The 21,131-nt window shown below is 45.7% G+C and overlaps 1 protein-coding gene and 1 non-coding gene across 2 annotated transcripts in view; both read left to right on the forward strand.

Moving 5' to 3' along the window:
• LOC144697848 (uncharacterized) overlaps positions 1-21,131 on the forward strand; it is a 682,240-nt gene that overhangs the window by 297,941 nt on the left and 363,168 nt on the right. The gene's annotated exons all lie outside the window — the stretch shown is intronic.
• Positions 4,119-4,190, forward strand: trnad-guc (transfer RNA aspartic acid (anticodon GUC)). Its single transcript has one exon. It is a non-coding gene; the product is annotated as a tRNA-Asp (tRNA).

The following is a 21,131-nucleotide window of genomic DNA, read 5'->3' on the forward strand; positions in this document are numbered from 1 at the left end:
CTTATATCTCATTTCCCAGGCATGGCTTCAATCAGATTTCAATAAACTGTCGGTCTTAACTTTTCTGTTCTAATATTTTTTTTTTCAGACGGGACTCATGGAGATTCTGTCACTCAGCCACTCTCATCAGATGTTAAGACAGAAAGAGAAAAGGTGACTTTAAACTGCAACGATGATACCACAAGGGGCAATCATAAGCTATACTGGTACTGGCAACACCCAGGCACACAACCCCGGTTTGTACTCTTCAAGGGTACTAAAAGCTATGAAGGTAAAGCAGAATTTTCGAAAATTCGTTTCTCTGTAGAGCTCCAGATCTCCACTAAATTCACCAGGCTAACCATCTCGGCTCTGCAGCTGACTGACGCTGTCGTCTATTACTGCGCCCTCTGGGGTCCACAGAGATGTAAATCAGTCTCACCCCTATACAAAAGCTGCCTTTGCACTGTTAGTGGGAGCTCCTGTCTGCTGGGGTTTGTGTAGAATCGGGAGTATGTGAAGCGACAATGCGAAGCGGCGCTGTCAGCCGCTCAGACACATACAGCGAGAGGAAACTAAATTAACCTCGGATCAAACTGTCACCCAACTGTTCCCAGGAGCGGCAGGGAAAATCAAACAAGCTGCATAATCCGATCGGGCAGACGGACATGGAACAGAATGATACCTGAAGTCCAATCCTCACTGGTTGTTCATTATCACCAGTAAATCAAGGTTAATGGAGAATGAGCGACATATCCGCAAACAGAATACAAACGAGGGCGATCTATGCTTGGCTCAATCATCACAGGGCTGGCCTGCACTAGCCATATAAATACTGTGGCTACAAGAGCAGGTCAGAAGCTAGGAATCCTGCGATGAGTAACCCACTCCCCTACTCCCCAAACCTATCCACCATCTACAAGGTACAAATCAGGAGTTTGATGGAATACTCACCACTTGCCTGGATGAGTACATCTTCCAAAACACTCAAGAAGCTTGAAACCATCCAGGACAAAGCAGCCTGCTTAATTGGCACCACATCAACAAACATTCACTCCCCCCACCACTGACGCACAGTAGCAGCAGTGTGTGCCATGTACAAGATGCACTGCAGGAATTCACCAATGTTCCTTCGACAGAACCTTCCGAATATATGGCCTCTACCATCTAGAAGGACAAGGGAAGCAGACACCAGCAAACAAATGACAGCAAAAGGTAAGAAAAGATATAGTTGCATTTCTGAAATTCTGCTTTGGTTTATATTGTGATTGGCAATAAATCACTGTAAATCCAGAACTGATTGTCACCTGCATTCAAAGAGGAAAATATGGATAAAAGAGAGAAGACTGTGTTCAAAGGAAGGCATTCCGAGATCTAACAAGCGTGAAAAACCTTCAGCATCTCACAACTCAGTTTTGTGCTGCTTTCTGATATACCAGGCAGGTCTCCTTGGAACTCACTGTGGAGCATGAATTCTTTCACCTCCTCATTGGTGTGAGGGAGCCCTCGAGTGGGTACAGGCTGGAATTCTCTGTGTGAAGTTTGCTACAGGCTCCTGGAAGACATGTTCACAATTTATTTGTTATTCATTCATGGGATATGTATTTCGCTGGCTAGGCCAGCATTTTCGGCCTCTGCATAATTGCCCCGTGAGAAGTTTTTGGTGAGCTATCTTCTTGAACAGCTGCAGTCCATGTGGTGCAGGTTCCACCACAGTGCTGTTCGGTAGTGAGTTCCAGGATTTTGGCCCAGCGACAGAGAAGGAACTGCATGCAGTGAATACGACATTTGTTACAATTGCATTGAAGCATCTCAGGCTGCAACCGTTATGTAGATAACTTAAATACAATTGCGCTGCCTGACTGTCTGTAAAGGCCATGTTGATATGCTTTTATTATTCATTGACTGCATTGAAGCACCTCAAGATCTATGTGGAAAACTGGAACATGAATTCACTTTTTCTAATGGCCATTTTGAAATACTTTGTAATGTTTTTTTCAAATATATTATGAATAAAGAATATTTTACCTAAAATAAACTGGATCACAGGGGGCAGACTCACTAATGGGAATGGCATAATTACTGATAGCTTTAGTGACTTAGTTCATTTATTACTATCACCTTAGTAAGATGCGTGGAAGACAGTAATTGATACAACAGATAAAAGCTTAGAAATGGTGGAAAATACTATCTGGAATGTGCAGGGACAAGAATTGAACGCTGCTCCCAATGGGAGCGGGTACTGTCACTGATGCTGTATCTATTCTTTTAGCTGGGAGGCCTCCTCGAAATCTGACCTGTTCACTGCTCTCTGTCTTGTGCTGCATGCGACTGCCGAATTGCCACCAAAGCCGTAGCGAGTAAGCGGCTTTGAAGAGTAACTCTGGCCCGCTGAATGGCAGGAGAAATTGCCGGGGTGAAATTTTGATTTCCCCAACTAGGTGGCAGATGAAGCCGAGAAATCGCCCTGCTCCTTGCCTAGAGCCGGCCTCACCCGCTGACCAGCCTTGGAATTGCCTGTCATACAATCTGTGCTTCAAAATTCCATTTCGCTCCTGGAATCCACTCGGACTCAGCGGTCGGCATTGACCAGTCTGCAGGGAAACTGCAGTCGCTGTCCCACTCTCCAGTCACTGGGAAAAGAAGTAGAGAGTTCAGTCACTTTCACTGATCTGACATGCATTATGTCAATGCTTCCACAATCCTTTCTGAGGGGTGGGGGGCGGGGACAAAGACAGAGTAATTAATGCTGTGGAGCCCGCACAATCTCCACCACGCCTCTGCTACAACAGCAACCCTCAAACCCCTCCGCCCCCACCTTCCCTTCTGATTCAAATGTGGCTCTTTCTTATTTTGTGGCTCTATTTGAATGGAGAGGAATGGCAACGTGGAAGCATCTGATGTGTTCCTGCTCCATCTCAGAAGATGGATCTCGCTCCTTCAGAAACCTGGGTTTCAAGGCAAACGCCATAGCCTCTGCCCCAATGAACAACTTAATGCCTCCTCAGAGACAGGAGGCCCTCTTCGATCAGGGCTGAGGCAGAGCAGACTCCGGCTCCGTGAGGATCCTCGAACAAGGATCTGTCTCAACACATCACAATTCTGTGCAAGGTCGCAGAAAGCATGACTGCATTGGGTCCTGAAATGAGACGAAATGCAATCAGAGTGCCTGTCAGTGTCAATTGGATTTCAGCATGGCAGTGTGACCTGAATCTGCGGTTATATGTCAGAGACACTTGCGTTCAGGCCCGGCAGAAAATGGCATCATCGATTGCAATCGGGATTATCCTAACTGATTGAAACTCAATGCAATGTAAACACCAGCGGTGCCGAGGCTAAACACTGCTACAGAAACCGTGGCCCGAAATCCATCATATCTGCGAGAAGTTATGACATTCTCAGTATTGAAAGCATCGCTGCATCAGACGTTGGAATGTTTGGTGTGCAGTGAGACATGGTGGGGCCGAGACCGAGCGCGCCCACACAATACCCGTTGCGGGTTCCCATCAGCCAGTCCCTACACAGGTACTGTTATGGGGGTTCATTTCCACAGGCTTCGCCCATCCTATAACGAAAGGATAACCAGATTCCCCTGAATGTTTTGGCCCCCTTGGTAGGCAGAGTATCTTTGAGCCCGCCCATCCTCCAGGGGAAGGGGTACATAGACCATGGTGAGTGTGTTAATTGCTTTGCGAGGCACAAGTCCAGAAGCGCCACGCATTCTGCAAGGAAATGGCTCCTTGGGCTGTCCTGTTGGTGTTAACTGTTTATTGAGGTACAGTCCCTCGGGAGATCACTCATTCTGTAAGGAACGTTTTCCACTGGATTTGAGCACCCAGTGTCAGGTTGGACGCTTTCGAAAGTGACTCTCATCAAGAAATGTGCTTCCCCTCACTTCCCACCACCCGGACCAGAAGAAGCTGCTGGTCTTCAGGGAAACTGATAGGTTCAGACGTGAACCGCGGGGGAAATGAGCAGCGAACCAACAAACCACCCTCTTGTATCCGGTGAACAATATCAATTTCCAGCCAATGAGGAGCGGGGAAAGTGAGCACGTGACCGAGACATTGGCTATCCATCATTGACTTTAATTAGCCAACATTTTAATCTGTTCACTTCTTCCGTTGCGAGGTATCAGTTCCTCGGTAGTATAGTGGTCAGTATCCCCGCCTGTCACGCGGGAGACCGGGGTTCAATTCCCCGCCGGGGAGGAAGCAATATTTTAACAATTACACCAAAAATAATCTTCTGTTGTGAGCGGTGTCCCGTTTTTGTATTGACAATCTCAAAGCAAACATGTGTTGCGTTGCACAGTTAAAGTTGTTATCCGTCATTCTGGCGATGCGAACAGGTAAGTACAGGACAGGTACCCAATAACCCAGAGTGAGTTTTTCATTATTAACCTCGTTGATCCAGTGTTTCATACCCTGAATATTTTTCCAGGTCGATGTCTTTCGGACCGTGTGCTTCAATCTCCCGCTTCGAAAACAGTCCAGAGTGGGGATTGGGTGCAGATAGATTGCAGATACGAGGTGTCCGGATTTTACACGATGCATTGGTACAGACAGGAATCCGGTCAGGGACTGGAGTGGATTATAAAGCGAGCATCGAATGGCAAAGAGAGAAGCGGGCGATTTGAACTGAGTCTTTCCAAGTCGGAGAAACGCGGTCAGTTGCTGATTGTAGACACGGGGAACGCTGATGCCGCGGTTTATTACTGTGCGGCTGAGCCCCACACTGAGACAAAACGCAGTTCAAAAACTGTACAAAAACATCGCTCCTGGTTACAGTTCCGGAAGATCGGCAGCCATCCCTCTGACAACAGAATGCCAGCCAGGCGGCTCTGAGCTTGAAAAGCTAACAGGAGAGACAGGCAGGCCTGCCGCGGGTTGTCTAGTGAATCCCATTAGCGAGGGTCTTTCATCAGAGATGCTGACGGTCACAACAGAGAGTGTCGGACTGAGGGGGCAGTTAGTCAGTGCGGTCTTTGCTATGTGCGGAGCTTCATTGTCTGATTGTGTCCGAGGGAACCGAGGGAGATCCCGAGTGTTTATTTTATGCCGTTGTGTGATGATTCATAAAGAGCATTAGAACCCTTAGAACCATAGAAAAGTTACAGCACAGAAGGACGCCATTCGGATCATCTTGTCCATGCCAGCCCGAGGACACCCATTCTAATCCCACCTTCCTGCACCCGGCCCATTGCCCTGCAGCTTAGAGCACTTTAGGTGCAGATCCAGGTTCTTTTTAAAAGGGTTTAATGTTCCTGCCTCGACTACCGACTTGGGCAGCGAATTCCAGACACCCACTACCCTCTGCGTAAAAAAGGTCTTTCCCATGACCCCCCTGCACCTTCTGCCACTTATCTTGAATCAATGTCCCCTGGTTCTAGAATTCTCCATCAAGGGAAACAATTTTATCCTGTCCACTCTATCTGTTCCTCTCATAATTTTGTACACCTCAATCAAGTCACCTCTCAGCCTCCTTTGATCTGAGGAAAATAACCCCAACCTATCCAATCTCTCCTCGTAGCTACTCTTTTCTAACCATGGCAACATTCTTCTGAACCTCCACTGCACTCTCTCCAGAGCTATTACGTCCTTCCTGTAATGTGGTGACCAAAACTGTACACAATACTCCACTTGTGGCCTCACCAATGTTTTATAGAATTTCAACAATATAACCTTACTTTTATATTCTATACCTCTGCCAATGAAGGAAAGCATTCCATATGCCTTCTTTACAACCTTGTCTACTTGAACTGCTGCCTTCAAGGACCTGTGTACTTGTACGACAAGGTCTCTCACTTCATTAGTATAATTATACAGTAAAATCTGTGCTTAAACTGAAGTGCCCACAATGTGGGCAAATTTACTCTCGTCCCAAATTGTATCCAAATCGTTATCTAAAAGAATGCGCCTGTGGTTGTCCTGCGAGTGACATTCCCCACTCCTCTCTTGAGTCAAGCAGCAGAAAGGGAACCAAATTCGACGCACAAACAGAAAATGCTGGAAATACAACGAGAAACAGAGTGAAGGTCCCAGTCTGTGACCTTTCACCAGAAATCTGCAACTCCTCAAACTGAGCTCAGATGAAATGTCACGGACATGAAACCTCATTTGCGATTCGCTCTCCACCGACGCTTCCTGACGGCAGCGTATGGCCATAATTATCTGTTATTGTACCTCAAAATTCTTTGGATGGGTGCATAAAAGCTGTTAGTTAAACTGGCTGCTGGTTACAGAGACATATCAAGAGAGAGTGAATTGCCATTCTCATTTCTAAGTAGCCGTGGGTCAAGTGTCACCTGCAGGATAGACCATTTATGAACCAGGCGGTTTTTCGTAACAATTGACAACGGCTTCCTCCCGCAGATAATTCAAGCGAGTTATTGCATACAAATTGCATTACTGGCCAAGGTGGTATTCGAATCCTGGACATTATATTGTGTCGTTAAATCACTGGTGCAGTTACAACACCACTATTCCAGCGCCTCAGTCTTCGCTAATAAGGTATCAGAAATGTGAAGGCGTGTTTGTGACTCTGGCAGCGTCTAGCAGAGAGCAGATTACTAAAGGTGTGTGTGTGTGTGTGTGCGTGTTTGCGTGTGCCTGTGTGTCTGTGTGTGTGTGTGCTCATGACAGTGCCCAGCAGAGGGTAGATTGCTAAAGGTGTGTGTGTGTGTTTGTGTCTATGTATGTGTGTGTGTGAGAGAGAGAGAGAGGAACTCTGAGGAAGCATAGAGAGAGGGGGCCCCGGAAAATTGAGTTAAAACATATTATAACAGCATGTAATATATTCCACCATTTCAAAACAATAAGCAGTAATTAATTTTCCCCATTCTTCTTGGCATGGAAAATAACCTTTTCACTTCGAAATATGTTCCTCTTTGCCACTTTCTTGCAAAGACAATTGACCACCCCATATCCTTCGCAGCCTCATTATCGCTTACTCTCCAACATAACTCTGCATCATCGGAAAGCCTGGAACATTTTTTGTGTTCCATTAACATCTCGATCACGTCCAGTTGGACAGCATCGGCTCAGGAAGGGTATCTTCCCTAATCCTGCTCTGTAAACCCGGATCTATTCCCTGTGCAAGGATAGTGAGTGCAGCCCAGGTCAGGGCAATTGTAGTTACTCTCCGCTCTCTCAAAACCTGCCGATCTCGCCACACAACAGGGGACACAGGAAGTGAGGTGTAAACATCCTGAGACACGACAACGGGTTATTGAGGGCGGGGATTAGAAAGGGTGTCTTCAAATATCGAGCAGCTCTTTGACAGGGCGGACAGCGACAATGCGGCTATTCAGCATCTGGGTTGTGTGGGCAGCAATTCTGACAGGTGATCCTGAAGGGAATACATTTCATCTGTTATCTCATTTCCCAGGCATGGCTTCAATCAGATTTCAAACAACTGTCGGTCTTAATTTTTCTGTTTTAATATGTTTTTTTCCAGACGTGACTCATGGAGATTCTGTCACCCAGCCACTCTCATCGGATGTTAAGACAGAAGGAGGAGAGGTGACTTTAAACTGTAACTATGATACTGCAAGGAGCGGCTATACTTTGTACTGGTACCGAAAACACCCAGACACACAGCCTCAGTTTGTACTGTTCAAGGATACTAATAGCAATGAAGACAAAGCAGAATTTGCGAAAAGTCGGTTCTCTGTAGAGCTCCAAATATCCACCAAATTAACCAGTCTAACCATCTCGGGTCTGCAGCTGACTGACGCTGCCGTCTATTACTGCGCTTTCAGGCTCACAGTGATGTAAATCAGTCACACCCCTGTACAAAAACTGCCTTTGCACTGTTAGTTGGAGCTCCTGTCTGTTGGGGTTTGTGTAGAATCGCGGGTACATGAAGCTACAATGCGAAGCGGCGCTGTCAGCCGCTCAGACACACACAGCCAGAGGAAACCACAATAACCTCGGATCAAACTGTCACCCAACTGTTCCCAGGAGCGGCCGGGGAAATCAAACAAACTGCAGAATCCGATCGGCCAGATAGACATCGAAAGGAACCATATCCGAAGACAACCTGTCCAATCACCACTGCTTTTTCAGTATCACCAGCTTTGTTGAGTGACGGGTTTGATCCCGAGATCACAGCAGACAAAACTGGCAGGTCTATTTATCGCACAGTTATGTTAATGCTATTGCCTTTGTCCAAATTAACAGATGGGCAGCTTTTAAAATGTTTGGACTTACCATCATTCCGCCTTTTTATGCTCAATATAAACACGGATGGTTGATGTGCCGGCAGAGGTGATTAAAGATAGCAGATTGGAGTTACTATAGCTGAAAATTACCGGGAAAGAGACCCACATTGGGAATTCCAATTAGTTCTCACAGCGGTAAAGAGGAACAGCACAAGTGATTCAACCTCCAGAGTGAGAGTAACCGGACCTTTATTGACGGGGCAAAAGAACAAAGCAGTCAAGGGAAACACACGTGGTGCACCAGCACAAGTATATTACCAGACATTTTCAAATTCCATTTCAAGTATAAATCAACTTCGCAAATTCATCAGTAGCGCCTTAGATCATCTAATCTCCATCGATGCTCTTTGCATGCTTGAAGGTCTCGTCTTTTCCCCTGACCCCTCACTTTATCTACAATCGTATACACTCCCTCATTCTAGTCCTTAATGTGACGATGCAAACCCTTTATTTCTGACCCGAATATGAGCCAAGTGCCGTTACAACAGAGCTCCCTTAAGGAGAAAGTGCAGACTAGCGATTGAACACAGAAGCAATTTCTCACACCCTGTCCACCGACACCTGATCATTCCTCAGAACAGGCAGCAGAGAGCAGCTGAAATGAATGTTTCTTCTTTGGATCAGGCCCTGGACGATAAATAAAAAAATATTTATCTGCTTATTGTCTCTGAATTGAGAACTCCTGCCTCAAATACATCGGACAACAGTCATCACTCGGACGCCTTCATCATATCGAAGGCATTCAGTCCAATATCAGGCAATGGGCAGAGCAGCTGAACTCCTGGTCTGGAAGATAGAGAAAACAGTGTAAGATCTAAACAGCAGACACACGCTGATATCTGATATCACAGAATAACAGAAATGTTACGGTGTATAAGGAGGGCATTAGGCCCATCGTGTCTACAACCGATCTCTGAGCATTTGAACTTAGTGACAATCTGCTGCCTTTTCCCCATGATCCTGCACATTGTTTCCATTTAAAAATTCACCCAATGCCGTCTTCATCGCCTCAATCGAACCTGCCTCTACCACACTTCCTGGCAGTGAACCCTAAACATTCACTGCTCGCTGCGTGAAAAAGTTTTTTTGGCACGTCGCATCAGCTCTGTCTTTGCTGGAGATCAAAGTTAAAAGGGAAAAGATAAACTGATATCGTCCTGCATTTGTTTTATTTTCCTGCATCACATTCTTGGCTAATTTGTGTAAAAGCTGAGAGGGCAGAGTTTCATGCCCAGCTTTCGCTCCCTTCCTGTTATCTAGAACCTGTCCTATCCCTCGCCCTAGGTGTGAGGGTATGAACCAGCTCCATAGGCAATGCTCCCAGGAGCTGTACGCAGATGTATGATGAATTACGGAAAAGAGACAATGCGTTTCTCCTTCAATTCTGTCCCGCACCATATTCAGAAATCTTACAGCTATGGGAGTTTGAATGTACAATTCCAGCACGAGAACTGATAAGATCGGATTTTAACAACGGGCTGCCTTCATTCCTTAAGGCAATCTTTGTTTCAAATGGCTACAAATACCTGGGGGCCAGGTTTGTCCCTTTAGAAAGTCAGAGCCTCAAAGTTATTGTTTTCCGCTCACTTCCCGCCACAAGGAGTAAAAGAAATTCCTGGCGTATCGACAATTGACATGATCCGATGGGAACCGATGGAGAAAGGAGCCGTGGGGGTCAAAAACAACATACTTTCGTCACGAGAACAAACCCTATTTCCTACCAACCCAAGAGCAGCAAAACCACGTGACTCAAACATTACCTCTGGCTGTCACATTAACCGACTATTGACGTCGTTCAGACGCTCCGTGCTCAGCTGATGTGAGCTGTGCTTCCTTTTCTTACTGACATTTCAATTGCAAGGATGCATTACGCGGTGCAAATGAATCTACTTCCAGTAATTCTAGTGCTGCTAACATGTAAGTATAAGCGTTTATTCTGTCACTTGTAGAGAGTGTCTATTTAGACTCATGTTGCTCCAATGTCTAATTGCCTGAATGCTTTTACAGGTCGGTGTCGCTTGGAACATGCATCCCACTGCGAGAACAGTCCAGAGCCGGGGTTAGGTGCAGATAAACTGCAGCTATGACAGGTCCAGCTTTGACGGAATGTACTGTCACAAACAGAAATCCGCTAATGGGGCTGGGGTGGATAATAAAGCAAATATCGGCTGGCAAAGAGAGAAAGGGCTGATTCGAATTGGAAACTTTCCACTGCAGACAAACGGGCCAATTGGTTATTGAGAAGACGGAGAAACGCGGATACTGCTGTGCATTACCGTGCGATAGAGCCCCACACTGAGGGGAAAGGCGGCAGACACGGTACAAAAACCGCCCTCCTATTTACAGCCCCGGAACAGCAGCAGCGACCTCTCCAATAACAAAGGGCAGGCAAGACGGGTCAGAACGAAAGCAGCAAACGGAGGCTGTTGTAGGGGCTGCCGCTTGCTTTATAAAACCCTTCAGATAGCGGCTATGATCAGAGATTGTGACAGTCACATCACAATGTATCCGATAGGAGAAACAGTCACTCACTGAGTGCAGCCTTCGTTGTGAGAACATCTTCAGCATTGCTTAATTGTAGGATTATAATCAACTGCGTCGATTCTGACATTTTACTGAATATGTGTGTATTTGATGTTGCTGTGTGACGGCTGATCGGGAATTTTAACCTAATTCTCCCATAAAATTCATGTTTCCTCTGACATCTAAATACTGTGTAACTGATTTCCTCTTGAACTTAATTCTTACAAGATATTGAGCTCGTGAGTCCAGAACGAATTTCAGTGAAAGTTTCCAGAGGCTGGAGTAAGATTTTCCTCTTGTGAATCGTAACATAATGATAATTTACTTCCAACCCGCGTCAATCGCCTCGCTCTGATAGTGACAGTGAGTGAAATGAACTGTAAATCTTCAGCTACATTTGAAATTTTTTTTAACCTATTTGAGATAAGATATTACCGGCATCATCTCACCGTTGGTAATTTCACGGGCTGGTATCCAACCTCCTCTCCCTCTTATCTGCTGAAATCTGTAATGCCTGCCTGAAACAATCAGGAGGCGCCATTCTACTCTGCTGAGGAAAATCACATGGGGAAAGAAACCATTGTTAGTAACACGGGAGAAACTGTTCATCCGATTACAACCACGTTTCTTCAAGATGTTAGGGCTGGGCACTTAGAAAATTCATGGCAATCAGGCACAGTCCTCATGGTTTTGTGAAAGGGAAATCATGTTTGACCAATTTATTGGAGCTTGATGGGCGAGTGCTCTCCTTCTCCTTCTCACTCGTATGAATATGCCTTCATTCATGATGCCATATTTACGAATTTATGTTCGAAACGTGCCTTTAACATGCTATTAGGGCATTCAATTTTAATTGCTTTAGAACCTTCAGTGTAGTTAGATAATTATTCACTGTTGTCGGGCGCATTTTCACTACGAATTTCAGCCAAAATAGACTGAGCTCAAAAGCACTTTTTTTTTTAATCCAACAAACACCAGCTGAATTCTAAACAGGTTTCATAATCTTTGGCTTTCCACAAACCAGGGATAAATTTGCTTGATTCCCGAGGGAGGAGTGAGAAGTATGTGACGATGGCGTCCTCTGGTGGATATGATGAGAAATTGCACACCGTGCGGATCCTGGTGAAGATAGACAGCCAGTGTATCTATGGGGGCTTTTCAGTTTCCCATTTATAGGGAGACGCGTTGCGACGATGCGGATGATGAATCTCGATCCTTATATCAACAGTCACAGGGCATAAAATTAATCCGATGAAATGGCGATTGGAAATTCGGAGATTCTGCTCGCCGATTTGAGCCTTAATGAACTGCGCAACCTACAGCGACAACCTCAGCATTTATAAAAGTACCTTAAGTGTTCCTTCAATTCAACTGATGCCGGATAACATGATCGGTATCTACAGGCTCCACAGGGTCAAGATATGCATTTTGTTTTTACTCCAACGTTTCCAATGATTCATTTCTCTGTGTGGATTCAATTTAAATGCCTTTCCGTCCAGAGTTGGGTGAAAAGCCAAGTGGCCGAGATAGCAGATGCCATCCGATCAACTGACCGTTCCAATGTTCCACAATCCATCCAATCTACGCCGAGCCCGGTTGTTCTCCTGTTCATGAGGGCCATGCAGGGAGCGGGGGACCGAGCGAAATCCTTCTGTTCACAGCAGGGAATGGGAACAGCTGTGACGCCAATGTTGACCTTTGAAACGGGGCAGTCTTTGAGGTGGGAGAAGCGAAGCATTTAATATTATTCCATTGTCAATGCCGGAGATCCCCATTAAAGCATTTCTACTCACAGACAACGTAAGACGCGGAGGGTGTCGCAAATATTTACTCCGAGATAACCATGTTCTGTGAGGTCAGGTCAAAAAATGTATTTTAAAGCCGGCCACCGGAAGGCAGTGAGAGATCACAGTTTCTCACATTCGCGACCCGCGCATCCACCAACACAGACTGAAAAGTGCTCAATATCAATTATGGCGAAATTGCTTTGAACTCAGCTCTACCCCATTACTTTCCCAAATTTGCATAATGTCACATGTGAGCTCTGTGTAAATAAGCTGTGCAGGGTTTTTCTTAGACCCAAAGCTGACTTCAGCCCTTGTTTTCAACACAACCCATTGATGCAGTTGAATAATATAATAATTATTCAATTACTGTCGCTATCCTGCTTGTCCCGACAGGCAGTCAATGCGAAAGTAACGTGACATTTGCAAACATGCAGACTTATACAGTATTCAAATGAGGCATTATTACTGAATTCTGTTCCTTACAGATTGAGCATTCGTATGCTCACTCTTTCCGCCGTATCCCCGTTGCTTCTCTTCTTCGGGCCAGCTTCGCTTCCCATTTATTATTTTGAAAATTTTCGCACGCCTGCCTTCTTTGGTTCTGTATTGAGGAGCAGCGTAATATGGCGCTGATCTGTAATCTTGCTTCCCACAGAGCATTCCCTGCGCCGCTCACTCTGACTGCATCATAAGGATCTGTTTGGCATCTCTTCTCATCAATATATCACCTCCCAGTAATAACCACTCACCCCCTTCCCAGCTTAAATGCATTTCACCCTGCCCAAATTTAATTACAGGTAAAACGATGACGATGCTCCTTCAAGTTATGAGATGATAGACACGGTAATAATGATGAGCGATCCCGATACATTCACAGAATCCCACAGCACAGCATAGCACAGCACAGAATGAAGCCATTGGCCCCTGAATTTTGGTAGGAGAAACATGGAAAGACAAGATAAAATAAAGGATACCATTCTCAAGGGTGTGGAGGAGCAGAGGGACCTGGCTGTAAATGTGCATAGATTATTGAATGTGGAAGGACAGGTGGAGAGAGCAGTTAATAAAGCAGACAGTATCCTGGACTTTATTAATACGGGCATAGGGTACACGAGCAAGGAGGTTTTGATGAGCTTAAATAAGACATCAGCTGGAGTATTGGGTACAGTTCTGGACACCACATTATAGGAAGTATGTGACCGCTTTGGAGACAGTGCAGAAGAGGTGTACAAGAATGGTTCCAGGGATGAGAAACGTTAGCCATAAAGATAGATTGAAGAGATTGGGACCGTTCTCCTTGGAGAGGAAAAGGCTAAGAGGAGTTTTAATAGAGGTGTTCAAAACAATGAGGGGGCTGGACAGAGTAGATAGGGAGAAACTGTCCCCACTCGTAAAAGGGTCAAGGACGAGAGGGCACAGATTTAAAGTCCGAGCGCTGGAAGACACGGCAGTGTTTGTCAGCGACAGACTAGCGATGGTTAGGATGGTGGATTCAGCTGCTGCCTGAATCTCTGCAGAGAAACGCGTTTTAGCAGAATATGTTTTGCAATCGACACCCTAAGTAACCATCCACGGGATGAAGTCAGGCTGTGTGCCTGGCTCATTCCGCTGCCGGAATAATGCTCGGACTGTCCATGCAGCGTCCTGATACAGTTTAAAGTTACCCCTTCTCTTACTGTCTAGACACGAGCGGGCAGAGGCGGTAGAAGTTGTTAAGACGCGGTTGTAGGCAGCGGCTATTCGGCCCATCGTGTCCGCACAGGCTCACCGAATGAGCATTATGACTCAGTGCTATTATCCACGTTGCTACTGTCCCTATGATTAGAATGTGCTGAGTCAGTAATTACCTGTCAGTAATGTGGCCCACACAATTCAGATGCTGAGTAACCGCATCCTCTCCAGTCACTCTGTAAAAGGGAGTTCACCGGCTCTAATACTCACCCTCAATCATCTGCTCTCAGTGTCTCAGGTGCTCCCCCCTCACCTCCTTGCCTCCCCAATGGTGCTGTGCGGCCGTTAGGATCTGAGGTGGCTGCTGGCGCATGGATAGACATATTGACACCTGGAATCAGCGCACTGTGTCTTAACCTCAGTGTATCGGCATTCCAGTTAGAAGGACGCGTTCACTTATGATATTCTTGATGGCGTTATGACTGTAACAATTAATGGTGTTCATAGACGGAGAAATTTCATTCATACCAGGTGAGAGACTAATTGGAATCTCTTCAATTTTCAGGTTTACCAAGGGTCGAACAATCTGTTCATCGATAAAGAAACTGAGTTTGACAGGAAGACAGGCAAAAAAAAAAGAGGCAGAGAGATATAGAACAAGAGAGCGGGACAGGGGTAAAGGGGGAAAACAGTGAAGGAAAGAGTTCGCAGGGCGACGGAAGTAATTTCTGTGCCAGTTCCTACACTATCACTGCGTCAAAATCTTGGCACTACCTTCCTAACAGCACTGTGGGTGTACCTAGACTACATGGACTGCAGCGGTTCAAGAAGGCAGCTCCCAACAACTTTCTCAAGGGCAATTAGGGATGGGCAATAAATGCTGGCCCAGCCAGCAAAGCTCACATCCCATGAATAAAGTAAAAAGGTAACAACGATTGGTGTTCAACTGACGTTAGACTCAGGAACAAGCCAATCATGCCAATGGAAAACGCCTCTCTGTCTCTCATGAAGCGAAGCCTGCCTCTGAGCCGTGTTTACTATTCCATATCTGCTTTGCAGGATAAGCATATTGAAATCCTTCTCTTATTCTGTTCAGAAGATTAAAACCGTCATCATGTTGTTCCCTTTGTTTAATTGTGATAATAATGACCGCACCTATATTGAAATAAACAGTTTGTGCTACATGCATTACATTTACTCCTGGACATTTCTCACCTCCTGTTTTCTTGTTACAGGGACGAATGGAAAAGATTCGGTGTCCCAAGATCAACCCTGAGTTACCGGTGCAGGAAGGACAGACACACCGTCACAATAAACTGCAATTATTCGACAGCGCGCGTTGTCTCCACTCTCTTCTGCTACATCCAGCATCCCGGAGAAGCTCCGAGATATTTACTGCAGAGGTATAGCTCGGAATCGGGAGGTCGGTCTCCCGATTTCTCACATAGGTTTACTGCTGACTTGAACCAAGAGGAGAAAACGGTGCCTTTAAAATTCGCTGTGGCTTGGCTTTCCGACTCTGCCGCCGATCACTAGGCGCTGGGCCCCACACTGGTCCACAAGTACAGACAGCCCGTGCAAAAACCAGCAACGGACTCTCACCTCCTCTCGCTGAATCTGATCTGTGATGTGATAATAGAACGAAAAACAACCAGAAGGATATGCAGGTGGTGGAATAAATGCACGGCGTGATATTTAAATAAATAGGCCCGGCAACAAATGGATGCTTCGCATCTCTTCACTTCACCTCTCCTTTCCCGAAACTCTCCAAGCCGTGCATGCAGAGCTCAGGCTCTGTGAGCTCCGTCTGTCCGCGAGAAACGCGCGGCGCCTCTCGGCTCAGGAACGGGTTTGGTTATGGTTCGTTTGGGAGGGAATGATTCGTTCCGTGGACCGCGAGCGCTATTGTAGTTACAAGGGGTCTCCACCAGAGATCAGGCAGAGGCTTTACTCACGAGCTATGAAGGTGTCAGCCGAGTTGCAGATTGACAAGGTAATTTAGTGAATGTCCCATTTTATTTCTGGAAGAATGGCAATAAATCAACAAATTCGAAAGTAGAGGTATTCATTTGAAGCTGTGCTATATTTTACAAATTCAAAGCACTACTAATGTCAATGCCTCATCAATATTTTAATAAGAATCTCATCCAAGAATAGTTGAGGCCATCTGCTGATCGCACCCTTTCATTCTTCTCAAGCCTTCCAGTCAGTTCCCATTCATTTCCTCCAAATGGAAGACTTCGGCTTGTTGACAGCAAACTGTGTTAAAATCCGCCAAGTTCCGCTCCACCTCCCCATCCCTCTTTGATATCGCCTGAGGCTCAGTCCCTTGTAACATCACCGATAGACGAATTAGCTGAATCACCAAAGGGGAGGGTGAATTTGTCAATTCACTGAGTACAGCCAATCCTAATTCTTTCCGAGACAACTTTATCTGGGCCCCACTAAGCTAACGTTAAACGCGTCCTTTGTGATTAAACTGTTGTGAGGTGAGGTGGGGTGGGAATGGGGAAGGAAATCGTTTACAATGCATCTCGAAATTCTGGCGTGGGGCGTCATCCTTAGAACAATTTTGTTGTTGCAGCACACAATTCCGCCTGCTCCCTGATGATGTGGCACTGTCAAAACCGGACATAACATGGCTGTAGAATCACATTCCTTTCTATCTCTGACACAGGTTTAGTGTTACAGCACAGGGACTTGCAGGAGGGTCAAGCAGACTGCTCACCACCAGCTTCTCAAGGGTAATTAGGGATGGGCATAAAATGCTGACCGAGACAGCGACGCCCAGATCCCACGAAAGTCTAATAAATTGAAAATACGCCAGCCCGTTGCTGGCGACAGTTTGTCCCCGGCGAGAAGATCTGGATTCTGACATTGTGGCCCGCAGCCAGCGATGAGTTTTGTTGTTTAGTTCAGCCTGGCTTTGGCCCTATCTCTGCTGTGTAAGTTCATGCGGTATCCAAATATAGATATCACTAATTGGTGCACCTAATGAGACGGCTATTTTCAATCGCCCAACTTATCTTGCAGCACCCACGGCGTTGGCGCCGATTTTGTACATTTAGACAATTCGATCAGAAGGGTGCGGGAAGGTGAATCAGTGACGCTAAATTGCAGTTTTCCAACAATAGATACAACCCTTTACCTTAAGTGGTACCAGCAGATTCCCGGGAATGCACCGGCGAACCTCTTGGATATTAATCCATACGGCAACGTCTCAGCCAACTTCGGCCTGGAGCATTTACCATCAGGGCTGGGCAGAGAGCGTTGTTTGGCTGAGAATATCTCGGGCGGAGCTGTCAGCTGGAGCTCTGTATCACTGTGCTCTGAGATACACAGCTGCACAGCTGCGTGCCTGCCCCGTACAAAAACAGCAGCACAGAATCTCACGAGAACAATGTGTGGCTGCTCCATCCGCCCTCTTCAAAGTTCGAATAGGGCGGTTACCCGGCGAGAACAGCCCCACAGGACATTTCCCATTGGCTCAGGGCAGAGGCCCCAGATTTCAGACTTCTGTCGCTCAGATCAATTAGAGATCAATCTGTCTCTCTGGTCAATTAGAGATAAATCTGTCTCTGAAGTCAATTAGAGATCAAGCTATCTGTTAGGTCAATTAGAAATCAAGCTGTCTCTCAGATCAATTAGAGATCAAACAGTCTCTGAGGTTAATTAGAAATCAAGCTGTCTCTCAGATCAATTAGAGATCAGTCTTTGAGGTTAATTAGAGATCAAACTGTCTCTCAGATTAATTAGAGGTCAAACAGTCTCTCGAATAAATTAGAGATGAAACTGTCTCTACGATCAATTAGAGATCACACTGTTTCTTAGAGCAGTTAGAGATCAAACTGTCTCTCAGATCAATTAGAGATCAATCTGTCTCTGAGGTCAATAAGAGGTCAAGCTGTCTCTCAAGTCAATTGGACATCAATCTGTCCCTCAGGGCAATTAGAGATCAAACTGTCTCTCAGGTCGCTTAGAGATCGAACTGCCTCCCGGATTAATTAGAGATCCAACTGTCTCTCAGATTAATTTGAAATCAACAACCTCTCAGAACAACTGGAGTTGAATTTGTCTCCCAGGTCTATGGGAGATTCAGCTGTCTGCATGTAGATATCGTTGTCTCTGATCCATGGAATGCGGTGTTAATCTTTACATTCCCTTAAATTAAAAAACACTTATTGTTAAGGAAGGTCAGTGCAGTCAGAGTCAAAGCACGGAGATCTATGTGATATCCAGCATAAAGTGACATCAGACCAGATCCAACTCCTTCCGCTCCGATTTTCTTCAGGAAGTGATATCAGGCCAGTCCAGTCTGAGTTGTCCTGAAGGAGGTGACATCCGCTCTCTTTATGTTGGTTATTCTGCAGGTTTCTGAGATACAAAATCTCTCTCTTGAATCCCGGAGCAACAGCAATGTGGCTTCCCCTTCTCGCGGTGGCCTGGATAACATTCAGTGTCAGTAAGGAGATTAAAACATTTTTTTTTAATGAATTGTTTCCAGAAGAATAAATTTCAAGCGCAAATGCTTCCTTGTAAATTTGTAGCGGACAGTGGTTAGACCGGACTTGGAGTGTTAGGAAAATGATAGAAGGGCAAAGGAGTAAATGGAAAAAGCGATTTACAAGGATGATAGTAGAATTGAGGAAAAATAGCTATCAGAAATCATTGTCCAAGCTGGGGGTCTTCTCTCTCGCACCGCGAGGGCTGAGGGACAACCTGATCGAGGTCTTTAACGATGTTGAAGCTGTTTCATATGCTAGTCGTTCAGAGAATTTTTTCACCTCTGGACGATTTAAAAACGATAAATATAAAGAAGGGAACTGATGAGAAACTGAACTACCCAGAGAGTGTTTGTGATCTGCAAATCAACTTCACATGTAGGGATGAGGTGAATAATCTCGATGGATTTAAGGGGAAGCTAAATGAAAGGATTATATAGAAAGGGGTTGAAGAGTATTCTGATGGAGTGAAATAAAGAGAGGTGGGGGATGCTGTCGCCGTGTAAAACGGTGAAATCCATTGTGTCGAATGCAGTTGTATTCTCGGCTCTAAGTGCTGTCTAATTTAATGGAACACTGACTACGATTTACTCTGACACATTCCAGGCCTGAGCAATGGAGATTCTGTTACGCAGAGGGACTCTTCGCTCACACAGACAGAGCTAAAAGATGCCACTTTAACATGCACCTATACCGGCGATAGATTTTTCTTATTCTGGTACCGGCAGTACCCAGGAAGACAGCCCGAGTTTGCAGTCCGGAGGTACACCGACGGCGATCCGGATTATCAGGCAGATTTCGCTCTGAACCGGTTTTCTGATATAGTCCATAAGTCAGACAAGTCGTACCGATTGACCATCTCGGAGCTGCGGTTGCGTGACACCGCGGTCCATTACTGTTCACTGAGTCTCACAGTGATGGATCCGAGTTGAGCCCTCGTACAATAACTGCTGCAAGTTTCAGGGTCACAGTTGCTGTCTGTTGAGGGCTGTTTATAACAGCGGGTCAGACACTAATACTTGATACCATTCCTCTGAGCGCAGACCCCGAGCACTGTCCACACAAACATCATCTAAAACTGTTCCCTGTAACCACTGGTTCCACCTTATTTACATTAACGATGTGAAGGCAAAACTGGCTGTTCACCATTCCCATTAGCAAAACAAACTCCAGCCGCTTTCCTGGAACTAGCCCTACTGGTTTACCACTGTTTCAGAGACAGCTCATAGCAAACAGAAAAGTAATAATTGGTTTAAAATATCAGTCTGCAGTGTAGACAGACGCATGGCAGGTGGAGAAGATTGTAATCATTACATGAATTTGATTAAGTATTCCTCAATGTTCAAAAGACTTGGACTCTAATATCGTGATACTGGCCTTCCCTCAGATATCAGTGCACTAAAATAACATGTGCATGGATTACACGGCGCCAGGCTTTTACTTACATCACAATAGGCTCTCTCTTTCTTTCTGTTATTGCTTAGTAGAGCATACATATAGGTTTATATACCGCTCTCCAAGCCGTACATTTTTGCAGTGATGCAAAACCTGGATATGGGCTTCGCTGGCTGGGCCAGCATTCATTGCCCTTGAGAAGCTAATGGTGAGCTGCCATCTTGAACCACTGCAGTTCATGTGATGTAGGTACCCACAGTGCTGTTCGGCTTTGTAGCGGTTTGTGGCTTGTTCGGCCATTTAGAGTCAACCGCATTGCTGTGGGTTTGGAATCACATGTAAAGGTCACAAAGGACGTTAGTGAACCAGATGGGCTTTTACAAAAATCTACATCAGATTTCGAGATTTAAGATTTTTATTGAATTCAAATTCAAACTTATGTGCTGTGTTTCAAACCCAGGTCGCACGATAATTACCCTGGGTCCCTGTGTTACACGTCTAGCGACAATACCACAATGCCATCGCCATCGTCTACCCTTTCAAAGGTACAAAAATGCATCAACCTCACTCCAGATCTGTGAAGCTCAATTACCCCGATGCAGTACGAGTTTATCACAGCAATTTCACTCCTACCCGATCCACAATCCGTCACCCATCAAGTAACAGCTTCCTGTGCCTCAATCTCCCCTGCCCCGGTGTGGGGTAGACCATGGGGACTTAACTGTGTCCAGGCTCAGTGTGGAGGTAGGGGGCATGGCGTGACTTCTGCCATGTGACAGTGTCCCCAATGGTTTCTTCCTGGGCAGGCAAGAGGCTTCTGAGACTGAGATCCGAATGCATGGCCGAATGCATGTATTCCCAATGGCCTATGGAATACAGACAAACACTGGTCTGTTACTATCATTAAATAAAAGCAAAATACCGCGGATGCTCTAAATCTGACACAAAACAGGAAATGCTGGAAAACTCAGCAGATCTGGCAGCATCTGTGGGGAGAGAAACCGAGTTAACGTTGTGTATCTGTGTGACCCTTCTTCAGAGGGGGTCTGT

The sequence above is a fragment of the Cetorhinus maximus genome, chromosome 23 (assembly GCF_964194155.1).
Source record: "Cetorhinus maximus chromosome 23, sCetMax3.hap1.1, whole genome shotgun sequence".
NCBI lineage: Eukaryota > Metazoa > Chordata > Chondrichthyes > Lamniformes > Cetorhinidae > Cetorhinus > Cetorhinus maximus.